This window comes from Amblyomma mixtum, chromosome 7 (assembly GCF_055824585.1).
Source record: "Amblyomma mixtum isolate Tamu chromosome 7, ASM5582458v1, whole genome shotgun sequence".
NCBI classification, from domain to species: Eukaryota; Metazoa; Arthropoda; class Arachnida; order Ixodida; family Ixodidae; genus Amblyomma; species Amblyomma mixtum.
The window spans coordinates 146,425,662-146,445,753 of NC_143018.1; the positions used below are offsets into that span (position 1 = coordinate 146,425,662).

A 20,092-nucleotide genomic window follows, 5' to 3' on the forward strand; every position below is an offset into this window, starting at 1 on the left:
ATGCTTCGCATAAAATGCAATTTGCTAGACATGACGGCCGTGAATAAACTAGGGCCAGATCTCACAGATGAGAGAGGTCAGAGGTATATGTTTTAACCTCGGCATCTGAGATCGGGCATCAAGGCACATCTGTTATACCTGAATGGAACTTCCGCACGCCCAGTCTCGGTGGCCACGTATGAGCATATTTAACAACGCCCCACCAATGGACCGAGCAGCGGAGCTTAATTCTCCATACTGCCCCCACCGATCGTGGTGGCTTTGTGTGCGGCGGCCGAGCTGCCCCAGTTTTTTAAACAGTAGTCAAAGAAAACTGCACAGTGCGTTATTCGAACTTAGTGCCAGTTATTTGAAAACTGTAGAACAATTCAGAGTATATTCGGCTCATTTAAAATAATTTCGAATCCACACAACCTTACTCGATCAGCAAATGGAATAGGAGGATATCAGAGAATTGTCGCACAGTAGTAGTTACGACTTCAGAAACGGTGCAGCAACTCACTCACTTTCTGCTGACACCTCAACCGCGTCATGAGGGAAGGAATGAAAGAGGGGGAAAGAAAAGGAACAGAATAGTCTACCCTTTGTGCGCACGAATCGTCTGAAAAGTTTTCAAGCTGTGAACTTTTGTGTCGCATGAAGTATTTACTTCAGCAAATCGTGATGAGCTTTCGAAACAGGACATAGCAGGTTTTTAATTTTTAATGTCGAATTACTTGCTTCTTTGGAGGACAGTGAATATTCTGACCTTTCTGCAGTTTGGTTTGGTTTGGTTTATGGCGCTTAACGTCTCAAAGCGAGTAAGGCTGTGAGGGACGCTGTAAATGTCCGGAAATGTCGACCACCTGGGGTTTTTCTGCCGCTCCCACTCCTACGACACGCTTCGTTCCCGCCTTGTCAATGGCAAGGCCTTAATTAATGGCATTTTGCACTGCCAAAACCTCTTGGTGATGTGCATTTGTCAAGGAGCTTCAATTTTCAGTTCTTGCGCATAAAACAAGTTGAACGTGATGACTTAATTCTAGTCATCTGGTCTCACTTAAACAGTGCAACTTCCCTTTTTTTTTCTTTTTGACAGAGTAAATCTGTTGCACGTTGCTTCAGCTCATAGTAATGACTGCTGCGCGCAATAAAAACATCAGTGCTTGGTGTTTAAGCAGCCATATTTACTCTGATGTCCTCACTTTTTAAGTCACTTGGAGTTCTGTATACTCTTGCAGATTTTAGAGACGGCAAAATGCAAAGAGTGGTAATTTTATAAGGTGAATTTACACTTCATGCCAACATGCGCAGTGGGAGTGGAGGACACCACACAACGAAATGATTCAGTTCTTTTTGAGCCCAGAAATGACAGATAACTGCTACTGCTTGCCCCAACTCTTTGTATATATATATATATTAAAAAATAGATCTGTGTGTCCAGGGCGTCTATCGCCATGTCCTCGAAGGAATTGCAATTCTTGCGTTGTAACTGACTATTTTGCTGGCTACGCAAGCGTGTTGTCAGGCCATGACTTCCCTGTATATCCCGTTGTGTGGTTCATAAGAAATTGTTTCAAATTAGCGCTCGTGTGTTCCTATCTTTTTTCACCCTCCTCGTATGGTTGTGCGCTGAAACTTTCATGCAGTGTCACACCAGCACGCCCAAACTGCAACGTAAGTGAGAAACTGAAGTTGAGCGGTATCGATAGGGTACCAAGGTACCCATGTGGGCTAGTTGGTGTACATCAGACATAGCTTCAGACAGGACTCCAGCGTTGTCCTGCGTTCTTCTTCTCCTGGTGTCTCGTTCTTTCGCTGGTGAAGTTATGTCCGATAGGGTACCATTCCCTACCCAACTGAAAGAACGACCTCGGCCCTATGTTGGGCCAAAGTCGGTAGCCGGCCTGGCCGACCTTGGCCCTAGCTTGGCAAACTAGGTTGGGCCGAGGTCGGGATTGGTTATTGGCCTCACACCGGCCGACCTTTGGCTACCAACATAGGGCCGAGGCCGTATGCCAACCTTGCCGTCGCCAGCCAGTGCCCTGCTAGACTGTGAATCAATGACAAATCGAGGTTACCTTATCTATATATGACGTTTGAAAACTAAATTTTGGCCATGAGGAATCCGACCTGTACGCACAGGCATCTTGAGGAGACACAAACAATGAAGACGAACTTGCAGCAATTATTAATGGGTTCCTTTATGCAGACATCAGTATACAAGCAGTTCCACTTGCTGTAAACGCACGCGTACTGTGCAATCTTACAAAATACTGGAAAACACCAAACACATTTCAGCCATATATCTTTTATTATTATATTCGCAATCACTTTCAACAGGAATGCTACCGGATGACTGGAAGGTGGGGAGGGTCATTCCGGTCCACAAATCAGGTGTAAAGGACTCTCCACTGAATTATCGCCCGATCTCCTTAACCAGTGTGCCTTGCAAAATCATGGAACATATATATGTCATATATCTATTCCCATGTCGTAAACCTCCTAGATTCTAGCAATTTTCTTCATCCGGCTCAACACGGGTTTCGTAGGGGACTTTCCTGCGAGACCCAATCGGCAATCTTCACTTTCGACCTGCATGCTAACCTCAACCATAACATACAGACCAATGCAGTATTTTTAGATTTCGCGAAGGCTTTTGACAAGGTACCACACCAATGACTATCACTGAAACTAGCCTTTTTAAATTTGCACCCTAATATTCTAGACAGAATTAAAGAATTCCAGCTCACCGTTCTCAGCTTGTTTCTATTAACAATCACAACTCAGGCACCCTCCCCCATAACATCCTGTGTTCCGCAGGGATCTGTGCTCGGCCCGCTTTTATTCCTAATATGTATTAACGATCTGGCACCACAAGTATCGTGTAAAATTTGCATATTCGCCGATGACTGTGTAATTTATTGTACCGTTACTAACATTTCTGAACAAGTGGCTCTTCAAAATGACCTCAACCGCATCCATGAATGGTGCGACCTCTGGCTAATGACACTAAACGCTAAAAAATGCAAACTCGTCTCATTTCAGCGTCAACCCCCTTATTTTTTCCTATACAGTTGCCAACTCATCTATAGAAAGCGTCCAATCATTCAAGTACCTCGGTGTAACTCCGTACCGATCTTTCTTGGCGAATACACATTACCACAATCATATGATCTGCCAATAGATCTCTAGGATTCTTAAACCATTATCTTCGTCATGCACCGCAGCACGTGAAACTTCTAGCTTACAAAACCCTTATAAGACCTAAACTCGAGTACGCCAGTCCCATCTGGAATCCACACCAAATATACCTAACAAATGCACTCGAATCAGTTCAAAACCGCGCCATTCACTTCATTCATTCTGCTTATTCATATAAAATCAGCGTTTCATCTCTAAAGAATAATTCCGGTCTCAAAAGCCTTGAAGCTCGCCGTCGAGTCGCCTGCATGTGTTATGCTCCACAAGTTTTTCCATAGCACTCTGAATCAAACACCTTACATTTCTCATCCGACCCGCATATTTCATCGCACCGCACATCCGTTTCAGATCGCCCGGCCTCTATCGCGTACTGAAACTTTTTCAGGTCTTTTTTCCCCGCACCATTGTTGACTGGAATGCCCTCCCCGCCGATGTTGCCGCCATCACGTGCCCACCTTCATTCTTATCCGCTGTAACCATTTGTATCATACTGCAATGATTGTTGAATATGATTGTTTATGATTGCCGCATATTTATGATTGTTGAATATATTCTTATTCTTCTGTGCCCACTGCCTCCCTTGCTCGAGTCGGCTGGCGCCTCTGGCTGCGGCCACCTTCCCGATCCTGCGCGCCAATCAGCCAGCGCTTTATAACAGCGCTGCTATTCTTCAGGGTCGCTTGTTCAGGGTAGTGTGCTCTCAGGCAAGCTACGATAAAAGAAGAGAGCAAAAACAAATGCCACCACTTCAGAAAGGCTCAAACCAGCTCAGCAGTGATATTCCAACCAAATAATCCAGTGCTTTGTAGTCCAGACTCGGATATAATAGTAACCAGCCCTATATTCCATAACCATTGCAATATTCACTTTGAACCCAAAATAACATGCGGCAAAGGGCAAAATGCAATAAACTAGAATTTCTGTCCTTTGTACATAGCATCCATTATGATATATTTGTGGGCAGTCTTCAATGTCTTAACAACAGTATTATAAATGTTTTAGCTAAAATCAGAGCCTTATATACTGAAAAATTTGGCATTGTATGTACCATTGTAAATAGCACTAAACAATTGCAAGCAGTTTTAGAAATTCATTATTTTTACAATTGCATGAAACCTGATGCAGTATACAGTAGCAATTGTTTTAACAAGTTGCCTTAATGAGGCAATCTAAGCCAGCAAGAAAACAGCTACCCTGCCGCCAACATGCATATTTACCCTTAAATGACAAAGTAGACTAAATAGAATAGAATCTCGAAGCACTTAATTTTTTTTTCCTGGGAAAACATTGAGGGGTTTAATATCCCAGAAGCAACACATGGACTATGAGGGACACGTTAGTGGAGGGCTCCAGGAATTTCCACCACCTGGGACAAATGTATTGTAATGAAGAATATATGACTGATAAAATGACCAGCATGTTTAGCACAGCATGACAATTCTTCACCACTGTGGTGAAGAATTTCCGGCTCCATTACTTCGAGCCGAATGCCACATGTCCAATGCACGCAATAAGCTCTCTGAAGGCCAGAATGAACGCACTCACCACTGCCGAGTTGTTCAAGTGGCACGCTTCGTCGAGTGGACACTAGAGCGTACTGTGTCTTAGGAAGATCAGTGAAGTGCGGCCTAAGAATGTCAAGCAGTGAATTAACTACCGCTCTCCTGATATGATGCTTCACAGCCCAAGCCCTCAACTGACTCCTTATCCCCTTTGGACACTCGGCATTGTCGGGAACATCAACCAAGTCATGTTCATCAGTAACCACAGGACCAGCGTTTTGGCCGTGCAAGTCACTTACATCTGACTCAGCTTGATCTCCACTTGAACACTGTGCCTCAGCTGCCACGACAGAGGATTCAAAAGTATTCACTGCTGCCTATGCTTGCCCTAAGCTGTCCCCGAACGGTGCAAATCTTATGTCTCAGAGCATGCTGCCGCCTCTGCGTCCTCTGCGCCTTGCTGCAAACACCGAACGCTGCCCGCCTTCGCCAGATAAAGCTCTCGGCGACGTTTCGCCCTCAAGAACCGCTCCATGATGAGGTCTTACCTTCCGACGTTTAGATCAGGTGGTGTTGTCATGGTGAAAAGCCAAGACACGGCACTGCAGCAACAACCAATGCTTCAAATCCAAACAAAGCACTATGCCAGCTACGCCGCCGCTACGAGAGCATGAGACTGAAAAGCGCGGGAAGAGCATCGCGTCGCAGATTCAGTCGTTGTGACTGACACCGCGCTTTAGTAGATGTGCTGTCAAAAATATGTTCGCGAGGAACAAACAATAAAATAAATGTGCTATTTATTCATTTGCTTTAAATTATGCAAGTTAAAATTTACATTGCTTCACTACGTCTAGATAAAAAAACAATTGCTTGCCAGTTTCAATGAAACAACGAAACCGAAACTTTTGAGTTTCGGTTTCGTTTGATGTCAGAATTATGGGACTTTCCGTTTATCTCTCGATGAAACTGCACTCGTCCGACAATTATTTAAATGCTCAGCATTAAAACGGAATTGATGCCGCAGCATTGCACCTTCATATTGCTTACACATTACATTTCACCGATTGATAAATTAGGCTCAACATGCATGCAGTCATTCGCGCAGTGTATTCGTAAAAAAAAATATTGGGATAATATGAAGCGTACGTCGATCAAGCGTTTCATCCGCAATTTCCACGCGCCTACTGCGCGTGCGTCTGGCATATACGTCACCGGCCAAGCCATTGGGTAGCCAACCATGGCCCTACGATGGTCCCCGTGTGGTTGCCCGAGCGTTGGGTGCCGACTAATTCCCTATCATTTGCCGGTAGTTGGCTGAACGTTTTTGGCCAACTATTAACCAGCCCAATTGGCAGCCAACCACGGGCCGACTAGGGGCCGCCATTGGTTAGCCGAGGATACCGGCTGCCGAGCACTGTCCAATTGCTTACCGATGGTCGGCCGTCGGCCAATTTCACTTGGGTAATTACAAAGACAACACTCTCAACAAAAACGGGGTTTATATCAGTTACGAAAATGCCAAAAATCTTACAGGATGGTTTCGATGGTGGAGTAGGTTTGTAATAAAAGAATATTTACTAATAGCATTCATCCAAGCGCAGCCATTCGGCTACAGAGAAAAGCTGTGCAGCCTCCATAAAAACCTGTTTATCACACGAGCACTTTGGATCCCTATCGAGTCAAGGGACATTGTACTCAATGGCGATCGACCGGTGTCACACGAGGGGTCATTGGTCATAGGTACAATGGAGGTTCGTGAATCGCCATTGTTATCTAGATGGCCATTTAGACCAGTCTTGCCCTCATCATACCTTGAAAAAACAAAATATAAAAAGTCGAAAGAAAGTAAAGATATTTTTCATGTTGAATGGTACGGCAAAACAGCGCTGACGGACGGGACGGAAGAAGATGAGACAGACACATGCGCTGAACTAACAACCAAATGGTTTATTGCGAAAGAGGGGTGCAATATAAAGCATAGAAGGGAAAACTGCGGTGTAAACATGACAAGGCATACATTCCGGATATCATCAATGATTAAGAAAAGCGATCTCCTGTGGGAATAGAGCCACCGATGGTTGGCTTACACATGAGTTGCCTAATGTGTGAATGTGAAAGGCCTCCGATATCAGGCGTGAGGTGTGATCTCTATATTTTTCATTTAATTGCAAAATTTTCAACTCCATTAACTTGTTCGTTAAAAAATTGGTTGTGGTTTAGCTCTGGTTAAATTTGGAGTGACGCGAGAGCTCCGCCGAGCCGCCTACTTAAACAGCTGCGACACTTCTCACCCTCTCAAATCACCCCCCCCCCCCCCCTCCACTCGACACGGCGCATGCGCACAGTTCTTGCAGCTGGGGTTCGCCGGCGCGCCGCGCCGCTGGCAGCAGCAGGTGCTCTGCACCACGTGACCAACCGGCTCAAGGCCACGACGCCGCGACGGAGCCTAAAAGGGATACTGAGGCGGTTTTCGAATCAGCTAACCTTCTAGGGTTTTGAAGTAGTGTCATTGCTGATCACGTCTGTGAAATTATTTTTCCGATTTTGGCTAAAACAGTGGCGCAATTGATTGTAAAACATTTTATTCGCCGGGAAGAGCTTGGCAAGAGGTCGCGTTAAGTGGTCGAGAGTACATAGCCCTCGACGACTTTGTCAGCCCACTCCACCGCCAAAACTTGCGTTCTGGGGTCAGAGCTAGCCAGCACGGTCTCCCACCGCTCGAGAGAAGAAGCTGTAACTAGATCACCCGGAGGTGGCTCTATTTTGCAGTCCCACAGGATGTGATCGTAGGTAGCACGGTGGCCACAGTGTTTGCAGTTTGGGTTGTAAAGATCTGGATAAATGTGCGCGAGGAGTGATGGGGTGCGTATCGATCTCGTCTGTAGACGACGCCACGTAACCTCTTGTTCTTTAGTAAGTCTTTTGTCTGGAGGGGGGAAAATTCTCCTCTCTAGTTTAAAATGATTGGTGAGATCATGATATGTGATCATGGAGTCCTTCGTGAAATTCAGGGAGCCAGACTCATCCACTGCCCGGTCGACGAAACCTCGGGCTTTATTGTGGGCTGCCTCGTTCCCCGGATTCCCCGAATGGGCTGGGACCCATATCAATTCGGAATAATTTGGTGAGAATTTGGTTGCGATAAGGATTCTAAGGGAGGTGTTTGTAATTCGCCCTTTAGCGAAATTATTGATACCCATTTTGGAATCGCTGAAGATGATGCTCCCTTGGGTATGCGCTAGGGCGAGGGCTATAGCCGCCTCTTCTGCCGTTTCAGAGGATTTCGTTTTGATTGTCGCCGAGACGATGTGGTCACCATTCTCGTTCACAACCACAATTGCAAAGGCATTGGTATTTTTGTATTCTGCCGCATCTACATAAAGTGTTCCAGCGCACTGTCTGTATTTGTTATGTAAGGCTTTGGCTCTTGGTTGTCTTCTACCCTCATGGTGTAAGGGGTGCATGTTTTTGGGGAGTGGTTTGATTAGTAGGGCCGTCCTATAGTCGCGGGGTAAATCTACTTTAGCATCGTTATTCGTAGGTTGAAAGTTAATTCCGAGCCTGGTAAGAATACTCACCAATTAAAAATGCGATGTTTAAATTTCCCGCGCCCCGCGCGAGCGCCGGAGAGGGGAACAGCGGAGAAGGAAACCTCGTCCATGTCGGCCAGCGTGACGTCATGTTGAGGACCCGGGGATGCTTCGGCGCACCCGAGCGCGCTTTCAGCGCTCGTTGTTTCTCGTGCTGCATGCGTTGTTCCTCGTACTGCGTGCGTTGTGACGTACAAAGTGTGTCAGCCGACCTTGAGAATCAGATTAAACAGGTACTACTCTGTGTTCGTGTCCACGAACAACTACGGCCGCGACTGTGTCGTCTTCCACTGTTTTCCGCATGATCACAAGCTCTCAGCGCAACCGCTCGCTGCTGTGACGAAGAATTCAAGTCGACTAAAGCAATCTTACTCTGCTCGAAACACTTTCGTAAGAGCGGCTACAGGCAGAGCTTGTCCTAGTGTGATCTCTGGAGATTTCTGTCGAAAAGACGCGGCTGAACCATGACACAGTTCCATTGATTTCCTCGCGCATAAGAGGCGTGTCACCATTCCGAAGAAGCGCCTCTTTTAAAAGTAGAAACATGCTCACTTAGCCCCTGAAGAAACCTTATAGAGGCTTAAGCATGCGTCGCTCTCCTCAGCTTAGGTGCGGCCAGACCGCCTGAGACGTGCTCAGTAAGGCTCGGTTGGTGATTTTATACTCGGTTCGACGTGTCCAAGCAAACAAGCAAGCAAGCAAGCAAGCAAGCAAGCAGAGCAAAGCACCATAAAGCAAAGCAAAGCAAGCAAGCATCGAAGCTCTTCATATGCGGCATCTCGTTTAATCCTAGCTAAGCAATTAAAATGAAAGCGTTCGACGTTGATTTCGGATGCAAATTTATGACAGAAATGAATGCCAACCGAGTTTTTGCAAAAAAAACACCGCAACCTTACTCGGTTTCTTCATCAAGTTATGGCAGCGGGCGAGTTGCAGCTAGCTTGGCTTTTAAACACACATATAGTTGGCAACTACTTCACTGAACCTAAACTGCAAATCTAGGAAGGGCGAACGTTTCCGAGGCAGCGATTAATATTTTCTGGCATCTGCTGAACGCGCCAGGAGTGAAGCGTATTTGTGCGCGTATTTGGCTTGGTTTCCAGCGCACCATGATTGCGTCACTATCTTGTGGTCACATGCCTCGCAGTGCTTGGCCACTGCGCTTCGCTAATTTTGACACCAACTTTGTGCTCCTTCATCGTTTCCTTGAAATACTTTCTTGCCCCAACCTGCAACGCCGGGTACTGAGAACGGGATTTTTGGACACAGTGCTTTGGGCCTTTTCTTTAGGATGACTCTCTTCCGGGCGAGCCAGGAGGTGTCCGGTGGTGGTAATTGACTTGAGTATTGTTCGCTCCCCTTCCTTTCCGAGAATACGAGCCGAGGTTGTGCTGGCACCTTTTACGCATGGTCTGCATCGCGTCTTTGACGTTGGCGTATGCTTGTGCTAGGCATAGAATTTTTTGCTTGTGTCTTTTTTGGTTTCAGGCGATACGTGTGATGAGCAAACTGTAGTATCCTTTTCTTCGGTGGTCAGTAAAAAAAAATAGTCGCCGTATTCGCTTTTACAACGACGCGGAAAGCTGCGATCTGCCCTCAACGCAGCGCCGGATCCGCATCGGCAGCTTCTCCAGTCCTCAAAGTGACGTCACGACCTCTCTTGACCAATCACGGGCGGCGGCGCGCCGCGCGGCGTGCCCCGCGGCACAGGCCGCATATTTCGGCTAAAAAAGGCAATTCGCGCTTGTTTTTGCCTTATTTGGATGCGATATTCCAGTATACAGCATGAAAAACTATAGGATGCCGCTGCCAGCCCAATTTTCAGAAAAAGTGCTTCAGTCTCCCTTTAAAGGGAAACTGCATAGGTTTTAGAAATCAACGAGCTTATTGAAATTGAAATTGAACTTTATTCCGTCGAGGCGGAAAGGGACTCGAAAAAAAGTGAAAGCATGTCACTTGACGTGGTTCGAGCCCCCATTTACAAGGCATACAGCAGTTGCACATTTACGTGTATAGCAGCATAGTCACGAGAACATACACACATAGAAAGTGAGTCAAGACCTACTTGTCTGAAAAGAAAAAAAAATCGCATTTTACACAACAATAAGATATCCCCATCACATCAAGACCACCATAATACACCTGAGAAAAGAAAAACATCATTATACAATTATAGCGAGCATAACCATCACTCTTGTTGTGTAAAAAAATTCTTCAGAGTTTGGGTGCTAACACCTTGGATATTAATATCATGTTTATGGAGATAATTTAACAAGGTTGGCAGTGAATATTCGAGCATTTGACGGCTGATGGTTGTGCGTAAGAATGGAATTTTCCAAATTTTAGGTGACCGCGATGTAGATCTACCTTCTCTTACACTTAGATTTGATATGGTTTGAATGAGGACCTCATTGTTTTGGACATCCTGTTTATATCTTTTGGCTAAAATATAAGAGTAGAGCCGATGCACAGAAAGTACTTTGAATTGCGTAAACAGGCTTCTAGTGTGTGCATAAGGATCTACCCCTGCGATAAGGCGAACTGCTTTTTTTTTTGTAGCGTGTGAATCTGTTGTAAATTTGTAAATGTTGGGCTTCCCCATACCTGAAAACAATAGTTTACATGTGACTGAAACAATGCATTGAACAAAAGTAACTTAATTGTGGTCGGTAGAAAATATTTGAATTTCGCTAGTAAGCCGACGCTTTTGGCAATTCGGGAAACAATATTGTTAACGTGAGTGTCCCATAACATGTGTTTATGAAAATGTACACCAAGTATTTTTATTGTATCCACGACTTCTATTGTTGTGTCACCGAAGGTTAAATTAATACGTTGCACTGATGACTGCCTTGGAGTGAAGATAACGACTTTGGTTTTCTTGCTGTTAATCTGCAGCGAATTTGCGACACTCCAAGAATGGGGCAGAATGTGTGAAACTTGCAGGTGAAGCATGCGAAGTCTTTTTGGGCTAGCAATTAAAATAGTGAAGTAATCGCCAGTTAAAATCCGGATGCCCTTCAAGCTTCTCCACAACGCACAACGCCAAGTGGGGGGTGCATGATGACGTCATTGAAGGTATCGGTACATTTCCAACGCACAAACGCCTGCTTTGAAGGAAAAAAAACAACGCCACCGAAGTCGAACCCTGCCGAGAGTTGTTTGGCAGCGTCTAACGAGTCAGGGCAGGGTGTGGCTGACGACAGGGTTCATTTCAAATCATGCCTTCCATGACGTCACGTTGAGTTTTTCTGCACTCCTCCGGTACATTGAGGAGAAGCGCAAAATTCAATCGTCGATTACGTCACTATTTTAAATGCTAGGGCAAAAACACTTGGCAGGCTTTACCTACAGCCTACATAGATTTGAATCCTAGAATATCGTGAAATTCTCAAAAAAGTGCTGCAGTTGCCCTTTAAAGGGACACTGAGGAGAAATTGAAGCCGGCTTGTATCGACAGAATACCAGCTCCTGATTACAAAAACGCCACTCATACTGACAACAAAGCTCTTGTAACGTAGAAAAGAGCAACAATCAAAATACAGGTATTGCCGCCACAGGCCACACTCGCAAGTACAAGCGTGGTGACGTCATAGGACAAAACAGTGTTGCTAGAACCAATGGTTCTAGAAACACTAGAACACGAGAAGCCACAAATCACTGAGGCGCAGCCAATGCATGCGCAAATCTCCTTGACGTCGCCAGATGGCGCCACGTATCCGGCAGCTACGCGCGCGCCTGCAGCATCGGGACCAATAACGCCTGCTCACCGGCAGTAGGCGGGCTCCCGGTATTCCGCTAGCGGTAACAAGGTACACGGTATGCTAAAGGTGTCTATTTGCTAGAACTTCGTTGACTTCGAGAACGGGTACCATCGTAACGCTGGCAAAACGCCGGTGAAAAATGGTTTGCGCTACCTTTGGAACTTACAAGGGCCTTATGGAAGGTCATTGACTCATGGAGCGTTGAGATTGCCCCTGTGGCAGGAGTATTAGCTACGAGGTTCGCTAAATAAACTGAAAATTTATGAAATACGTAAGAGACCTTATTACTCATGACTTTCTATTTCTCACACAGCATGCAAATTCTTGGTGTAGACGGCAGTTTATATGAACTTAAAGTTATAAGTAAGGACGACTTCCAGGGTGCATTCTTGGACTATTGTTGCTGAATTTTATGTTCATGGTATTGCTCGCAGCAAATGACAACCAACTTATTTCATGAGCGCAGATGACATGTACAGCACTTTTATTTCGTCATTCTGATTGCAAACTGCATTAGCGTAACACAAATGAAGGCCTTACAGATTTTTAGCCTAAGGAGTGCTTCCAACTCATTTCAAAAGCTACCGGGACCACTTAAGTCTCTTTAGGTGCTGTGAATGAGAAAAAAATTATGTACTACTGCTGTTTCCATTGGTGCGTTTGTGGTTGATTATGTCAGCGGTACTCCGTGCGTTTGTATAATTCAGTTCCCACAGGCCACCAAACCGCACACCATTCGGAGCACCGTGGGTTGATGCCCATATATATATATATATATATATATATATATATATATATATATGCTTTACTTACCCATTACCTTTAAGCGATAACGTTTTCATTAATATTCTAAATCGAACAACCGCACAAAATAAATTAATTAATTAAAAATCCCCTGTCCCTTGGTTTCCGTCGCTATATATATATATATATATATATATATATATATATATATATATATATATATATATATATAAGGGATAACAAAATCTTCAAGGCAACTGATTAAAAATATGATAAGTTGGGGAAGTCACATTGAAAAACTTAACAGATTTATTCAACGTTTCGACCAGGGACTGGTCTTTTTCAAGAATGATCATACAGTGCATGGAAGGGTCTTCTTATAGCAGTGAACATAGCACACACAGGGCTTGAAAAAGAAAAATGAGAAAAAATCAAAGGGGAAAGAGGAAGACAGCCGAGACACGAAACCCAAACGTCAAGGTGCGCCAGCAAAGGCGCCGCCGTGAAAGAGGTGAAAGAGGGTGGTGGGCCTGGGCGGGCACACGACTAGTTAAGGGGAAAAAAAAAAAAGCGTGGGGGTGGTTAACAAAAGAAGGCAAGTGCCTGCCAATTGTGTGCGTAAGTATCGCCTCTAGCCATCTCTGTGTGGCCCCGCGCGACTCCAGAAGAAAGCACGAGAACGCACAGGTTGCGGTTGAGCTAAGTGTCTCCACGGGTGGCACGCGGACCCCCAAAACCAGATGAGGTTGCATATGAAGACCATATGGAAAGCTCCTTCTTTACAGGAGTAGAAAAAAAGAATAAGTAAAGACAAAAAAGTCAAAAAATGGCACTGCGATGGCCGAAGGAAACAAAACCACATGAGGGTCGCACGTGAGAACCACATGGATAGGCTCCTTCTTTACAGGAGTGGGAAAAAAAAGTATAAATAAAGACAGAAAATGGCACTGCGATGGCCGAAAGGAACAAAAACACACACACGCAGAGGCGACATGAATACACAGAATATACACAAAATTGTGTCACTTTTGTAGCATTCTTTAGCAGAGGATATGTGGGGAAATGCGTAAAAGCCCACAAATTAAATTAAAGGCAGCGCCAGAGTGTTAGAAAGTGTACCAAAAAGGCAAATTTCATTACAGGAAACACCGCTTAGGAATAACACAACAACAATATTAGAATAAATACAAATGGCACGCGAGATAATAGAGGCGCCCAAAATAATAGAGTTCAAGAGTGTGAAAAATTGTCCCAAGAAACAAAGTTTACCCAAACGCCGTGATCAGCACCAACAAAATGATAATAATGCGGTGAATACACATGAGAGACGAGCGTCACAGAATTCGTGCTTAACCACAACAAAAATAATGTCAGTACCTCGACTAGAAATGAAAGTGCATAACAGTTGCATAACAAATCGTGCAACTGTCATCATAGTAGATTTAAGAAACAATATTTTCGATGCAAAAGAGTTCACAAGGAAAAGAAAAACAAACAAACAAAACATTGCAGGAAGATTTAGCCAGAAAGGCAGGAGAGTTTGTCAGGGCTTTCATTAATTCCAGCAGACAAGGTGTTAAATTTAAATATTAGATAGGATTCACAGGCTTCCCTGTCGTAATGTGTCTGGAAGCCAGATTGGAGTATGGTGGCCTTGAAGTTTCCAAATGAATGGCCTTTTGTCGTTACGTGTCTTGAAAGAGGCAGATCTGGCAGTGATCTTATGTGTGCTCTGTGGTTATTTATTCTCAATCGGAAAGGAGTTTCAGTTTGCCCGATATACTGAGCATGGCACACACCGCACTCGAGGAGGTAGACTACGTTGCTGCTGTCACAGTTGAAATCTCCTCGAATTTTGAATGAGAAAGACGACGCTGTGCTGCGAGCTTCTGTGACCTTATTCATCATTGGACAAAGTTTACAGCGCGGTTTATTGCAAGGTGTGCACCCTGAGACTTCACCGTTGTCTAGTTTCGAGGAGGTTACGGCATCTTTGATATTTCTTGCCCTCCGATATACGACACGGGGTGGTTCGGGAAGCAAGCGCTTCATTTTGTCGCTCTGAAGGAGAATGTTGTGATGCTTTCTGAGAATAGCGTTAACATTCGGTGCTGTTGGAGAGTATGTTAATATCAGATTATTTGGGTAGTTCGTCTGCGCAGTCTTGGTGTTATTTAGCATTGTACGGCGGTCTTGTACTGCAGCTTTTTTCAAGGCATCGTCGATGATAGGCTTCGGGTAGCGCTGTCGGACCAAATCCTTGCGGAGTGTCTCACAGTTAGAAGCGAAGTCCTCTTCACGGGAGCAAATGCGTTTAAATCTGAGAGCCTGGCTATATGGTATTCCTTTCTTGCAATGATTTACGTGGCTACTTTTAAAATGCAAGTATTGGTGCCTGTCCGTTGGCTTCCTAAACACGGAGGTGACAAGCTTGTTTTGCGAGATCTGAAGTTTGACATCGAGAAAGCTGATCGTAGTGGTTGAGTAGGTGTGGGAAAGAGAGATGCTTCTGTGAGCATTATTAAAGTTAGCGATGAATTTGAGTAGCTCTTCTTCACCATGGCACCATATAAGAAATATGTCATCTATAAACCTTCTATAAAAAAGGGGTCTTAAGAGACAGCTCTCTAGGTATTCAGTTTCCAGAATGCCCATAAATATATTGGCATAATTAGGACCAACTTTTGTCCCCATTGATGTGCCACTAATTTGCACATAGTGGTCGCCATCAAATTCAAAGTTATTCATTTCCAGAACCAAATGCAGAAGTGTTTCGAGGGTCGTGCCATCCACTGGTCTTTCCAGCTCTGAACCTCTGTAAGCTTTAGCCACCGCCCTGATCCCATCCGAGTGGGGTATGTTGGTGTATAGGGACGCGACATCGAGGGTAACGAGTATGCTGTTTTCTGGAATAAACAGATCAATTATGTCAGAAAGAAAATGAGTTGTGTCTTTGACAAACGAAGGAAAAGTTGGTGGTATGTCTCTGATTAAGCTGTCGACAAAACTGGAAATTTTTTCTGACGCGGTTCCTATTCCGGAAATAATTGGTCGTCCTGGATTATTTTCCTTGTGTATTTTTGGCAGAAGGTAGAACCTACCGGGGATGGGAGACAACGGAAGCAAAGACTTGGCGATTTTATCAGTTATTTTGTTCTCCTTTACGAGGTCTTCTAGAGTGGTTTGGACCAGATGTTTGAAATGTGAAGTTGGGTCGGAAGCTACAGGTTTGTAAAAAGATTTGTTGCTCAGGCACTTGCCTTCTTTTGTTAACCACCCCCACGCTTTTTTTTTTCCCCTTAACTAGTCGCGTGCCCGCCCAGGCCCACCACCCTCTTTCACCTCTTTCACGGCGGCGCCTTTGCTGGCGCACCTTGACGTTTGGGTTTCGTGTCTCGGCTGTCTTCCTCTTTCCCCTTTGATTTTTTCTCATTTTTCTTTTTCAAGCCCTGTGTGTGCTATGTTCACTGCTATAAGAAGACCCTTCCATGCACTGTATGATCATTCTTGAAAAAGACCAGTCCCTGGTCGAAACGTTGAATAAATCTGTTAAGTTTTTCAATGTGACTTCCCCAACTTATTATATATATATATATATATATATATATATATATATATATATATATATATATATATATATATGTGTGTGTGTGTGTGTGTGTGTGTGTGTGTGTGTGTGTGTGTGTGTGTGTGTGTGTGTGTGTGTGTGTGTGTGTGTGTGTGTGTGTGTGTGTATAGGGAATATATGGTAATTGGCCATGCCTAATTGACATTCATAGATAGCGGAGAGTCCTCCTATGCCACTACCAGCGCAGTGGTTAGGCGATGCGCCACTGCACTGGAAGGTGGCTGTTTTTATCCCAGCCACCCGTCGGAATTTTGCGACCCGTGTTGCTCTTCCCGAGGAACCTCTCGCACAGCTCACCTGAGTTACTGCCCGAGCTTACCCGAGCTTCCTCCCACTGGCTGAAGCTTGCGCGGCGTTTCTCCGAAGTTGCTCGATTACTTTGTGGACAGAAAGTGTGGACACCTTCTGTACACGCCACGCATGAGGCAAGTAACGCTTCATCATCATCGTCATCATCTTCATCATCATCAGCCTGACTGCGCCCACTGCAAGGCAAAGGCCTCTCTCATGTCCTCCAATTAACCCTGTCCTTCGCCAGTTGCGGCCTCCGTATCCCCGCAAACTCCTTAATCTCATCCGCCCACCTAACTTTCTGCCGCTCCCTGCTACGCTTGCCTTCTCTTGGAATCCACTGCGTTACCCTTGAGGACCAGTGGTTATCTTGCCTTCGCATTGCATGCCCTGCCCAAGCCCACTTCTTCCTCTTGATTTTGGCAGGATGTCATCAACCCGCGTTTGTTCCCTCACCCACTCTGCCCGCTTCCGATCTCTTAACGTTACACTATCACTTTGCTTTCCATAGCTCGCTGCTTATGCAGTAATGAATGTTAACACACACAGCTCATTCCCCGTCAATCATCTTTTCGGCTTGTACGTGTGCGCATGCGTAAGGGTTTTGTGAGGGTATATATGTCGATCACTTTCACCTCATTAAACAGTGTTGAGCAAACGCCCGTGTTCTGTTCCTTCTTGTGTCTAGTACGTCTTAGCGCTAAAATTCTGATATTATACTGGCAAAATTCCATTCCTTTTTACAATCTAGTCTTATAGTGTTTATTTACTACGCGCTGTGTGCCCGCGGTATGAGTTATTGTTTGTCCGGTAAAATCATTTTTACTAATACAAGTTACCTGCATACGCTGCCAAGGAAAGCACTTCACTACACAGCTGGTGAACATTACTCGTCCTGACTCCTTGCGCTGTTTTTATTACAAGATGCTGAACCAACTCGCCCAAACTGCCATTTTACTACTGAACATTACTACGATTGCACCAATTCCTTTTTAAGCCGTTTTTGTCTTATTTCTGTCCAAAGTACTTCTATACGCTGGCAGTAAAATGCAAGAAATAAATGAAGACCTCTGAAGAGATGCTAGACTTGTGGGTATCAGAGTGGACACAGGCCACCAGACACCGCGGGTTCGGGCTTCGCACGAGCCAAGGGCCCCGATCTGCTGTCACCACACACACCCTGGGGCACCGATGCGGCGCACTCAACCTCCACAGGGAGGAGAGCGATTCGCCGCAAAGAAATAGGCCTCCAAGTTCAAAAAGTAGACGTTTATTCACGTCGTCCTCCAGCGGATACACACACACTCAAAAGTCACCCGTCCGGGGGCGCGCGGGGAGCAAGGCTCCGCTGCGCGCACGAAGCGACTAGAGCAATGCGCGCCGCGAGCACGCCGCTGCAGGAGAATGTCCCCGCGGCAGTGCTGTGATCTCTCTCGTGTCGACCGTTGGGCCGGTTGCAAGAGAGAGTGGGCAATCAACGCAAGGGTACGCCTGTCGGAGGTCGCTGGACCCCGCTGGACAGGCTCGAGCCGCTGCAGGTCAGAGGACCCGTGCTGGCGAGCTCGAGTATGCACTGGTCTGAACGGCAGAGGCTGACTCAGGCAAACAGTAGCGTACGCACCTTACGCTGTCTCGGAGGTATCTCTCTCTGGCTCCTCTCGGATGGTCGCGCGGCGCGCGGCCGCCCAAGCGGGTCCCGAAATCCCGCCAAAAGCTACCAGTGGCAAAGGCCCTTGGGGAACCGGTGCAGAGCTGTGGCCAAATGACAGTGATTAGTCACTTAGCCGCCCCTCCACCGCCCGAGGCGGGAGCAAGGGAAAGAGAAGAAACAATGCGGGAAGCCGGCAACAGCCGCGCAAAGGCAACGCCGGGAAGTCAGGATTCCCACAGACTCTATTGCTCCCATAACATTCAAGACAAACATTCATCCTACATCCTACCGAAATTTGGAAAATGTCACGCTACCAAAAATCATGTGGTACGCCGATGCTTCGACACTCTCTCCGTGGCCACATTCACCTAGCTATACGCGCTGATAATAGATAGAAATCGTAAATTAATACATTACTTTTCTTGTGTAGATGTATTAAACCCCCGTTTTCGTTATTTTTCCATTTGTTTAAAACAGAATTGATTGGCATTGTGTCATTTGCATTACTTTATTATATTCATCACATTATGTTATCCCCATTTACATTTTTAATGTCGCAAAACTTTCTTCCAAGCTGCCGGCACGCCGCTTTATCGCTTTTTTTGCGATGCAAGACGCGGCCAGATTTATCTCGATTGATCGCATGCACGCGCAAACGAGTCTACGTTGTTCCAGAATGTGCTGTTAACTTTGCACGCTTTATCTCGAAACTTCGCTGTCAAGATTGGTACGAACGCTGCCTGTTGGTACGACGCCGCCGAGTAATTCAATTCGTTGTGTGTGCAAGTCAGCATTAAATAAAGAGTTTTGTTTAGAAGCCATACCCTCTGCCTCCTGCTCCCCGGACTGCAGTCACCACTACGTGACATCTGGTGGATCTGCTGGATGCATGGCTGTAGAATCAGGTGAGCTCATTTTCTTTCCTGATGATGCTTGTGAATGCCTTTTGTAACTCCCGCTTGAATGATTCCCACGTCACTAGAGAATCTTCGTGGTTTTCGAACCAAATCCTCGCTAGTCCTTCTAAGGCGAAGAAAACATGGCTCACTTAGTCTGGTTTTCCCAACTGTTCAATACGGCGGCACGCTCAAACTGTTCCAGCCATTCTTCCGGGTCCTCGCCGGTGAACCGTCAAACGTGGGCGGCAGTCGGAACTGGTGTAAAATAATGGGGGCTGGTGCCGTAGCCACGACTGATGTCAAGGCTAACCCTCTCAAGGCCCTTCCACCAGATCGCCATGGACCTGCTTGGCCCTTTGCCGAAGTCAACGTCTGGAAATAAGTCGATCATCATAGCGAGCGACTACCTGACCCGCTACCGAACGGAACAGCAGCTTAAGTGACCATATTTTACGTGTAATGCGTTCTTCTGCGACACGCCGCTCCCGATGTGCTCATCACGAAACGAGGAAGAGCGTTCAAAGCGGAACTGACGGAAGCCACCCTGTGTTGCAGCCAAACCAGCCACAGGAGTACGACTGCATACCATCCGCAGACTATCGAACTGACCTACCGCCTGAACAAAACCATCACAGACATGCTCGCCATATATGTCGCTGCCGAACACAAGTTTACATCGTCTTCGCTTACACCACCTAAGTGCAGAAGACCACCCAGATGACGCCTTTTAGGCTCGTCCATGGCAGGGAGGCAAAGGCCACGCTAGATGCTGTGCTGCCCAACGTTACCGAAGACGATAACGTCGACGTCGCCGCCTACCTTCAACGCGCAGAAGAAGCT

General features: G+C 45.8%; 1 long non-coding RNA gene across 1 annotated transcript; it reads right to left on the bottom strand.

The window, feature by feature from the left end:
* Nucleotides 1-3,679: 3,679 nt before the first annotated feature.
* Nucleotides 3,680-5,463, bottom strand: LOC149337798 (uncharacterized). The gene is made up of 2 exons (XR_016284658.1): nt 5,234-5,463; nt 3,680-3,892 (listed from the first exon to the last, which is right to left on the bottom strand). It is a non-coding gene; the product is annotated as an uncharacterized LOC149337798 (long non-coding RNA).
* Between the last annotated feature and the right edge of the window lie 14,629 nt (nt 5,464-20,092).